General features: G+C 35.6%; 1 long non-coding RNA gene across 1 annotated transcript in view; it reads left to right on the forward strand.

Moving 5' to 3' along the window:
• The first annotated feature begins 204 nt into the window (after positions 1-204).
• LOC107661553 (uncharacterized) overlaps positions 205-1,333 on the forward strand; it is an 18,665-nt gene continuing 17,536 nt past the window's right edge. Inside the window, exon 1 of the long non-coding RNA XR_001631121.1 lies at positions 205-215. This is a non-coding gene — a long non-coding RNA (uncharacterized LOC107661553). The remainder of the gene's footprint in view (positions 216-1,333) is intronic.

Genomic DNA, 1,333 nt, shown 5'->3' on the forward strand with positions numbered 1-1,333 from the left:
GAGCAGACACCACTTTTTCTAAAATTTTAGACATAAACGGAAAATAACGACGAGTTAATAATATATATTATTATATTATATATTATATATCTTCCTGTTCTATAGTTGTAAAGCACTGCAGTTTTTCTTTGGGTGTATTGTATTTCTGATGCTATCTATTTTATCAGTTAAGAAATTCATAAAGTCATCACTACTAAACTGTGAGGGAATATTTAGTTTGGGTGATGTTTATTTGTTAATCTAGCCACTGTGCTAAATAAAAACCTTGGATTGTTTTGGTTATTTTTATGAGTTTGCGGAAATGCTCAGCCCTGGCAGCTTTTAGAGCCTGTCTATAGCTGTACATACTGTTTTTCCATGCAAATTCTAAATTCCATTCTAAAAACTTCCAAGTTAGTTTATCTCCATTTGCATTCAAGATTACGAGTTTCTTTCTTGAGAGAATGGGTATTGCTGTTGTACCATGGCACAGTACGTTTTCTCTAACCTTTTTTTAATTTAACGGGGGCAACAGCTTCTAATGTATTAGAGAAGATAGTGCCCATATTGCTAGTCACTTCGTCTAGTTCATGTGTATTAATGGGTACACAGAGCAGTTGAGATAAATCAGGCAGGTTATTTGTGAATCTATATTTGGTGGTTGGAACAATAGTTCTACCTGGCCGATAACACGGAGCCATATAGTTAATATTAGTAGGCAGCATGCACGATACAAGGTAGTGGTCAGTATCATCGTCACTTTGAGGTACTATATCTATATCATTAAGATCAATTCCATGCGATATAATTAAATATAGTGCGGAGCCATATAGTTAATATTAGTAGGCAGCATGCACGATACAAGGTAGTGGTCAGTATGATCGTCACTTTGAGGTACTATATCTATATCATTAAGATCAATTCCATGCGATATAATTAAATATAGTGTATGATTAAAACTATGAGTGGGTCTGGTTATGTTTTGCTTGACTCCAAAAGAGTTAATTAAGTCAGTAAACACAAGTCCTAACGCATCATTTATATTATCAACATGAATGTTAACGTCTCTGACAATTAGCGCTTTATCAACATTAACCAATAGGTCTGAGAGGAAATCTGCAAATTCTTTTAGGAAATCTGTATACGGCCCTGCTGGTCTGTACACAGTAGCCAGAGCAAGAGATAGGAGAGATTACTTTGCATATCCGACAGTGTAACAAGTTGAAGTATTTCAAATGAGTTAAACCTGTATCCTGTTTTCTGGGTAACATTGAGAATATCACTATATATTGTTGCAACACCACCGCCACGACCAGTCTGACGGGGCTCATGCTTATAACAGTAGCGTGGTGGA

Source organism: Sinocyclocheilus anshuiensis, unplaced genomic scaffold (assembly GCF_001515605.1).
Source record: "Sinocyclocheilus anshuiensis isolate Anshui unplaced genomic scaffold, SAMN03320099.WGS_v1.1 scaffold731, whole genome shotgun sequence".
Taxonomy (NCBI): Eukaryota; Metazoa; Chordata; class Actinopteri; order Cypriniformes; family Cyprinidae; genus Sinocyclocheilus; species Sinocyclocheilus anshuiensis.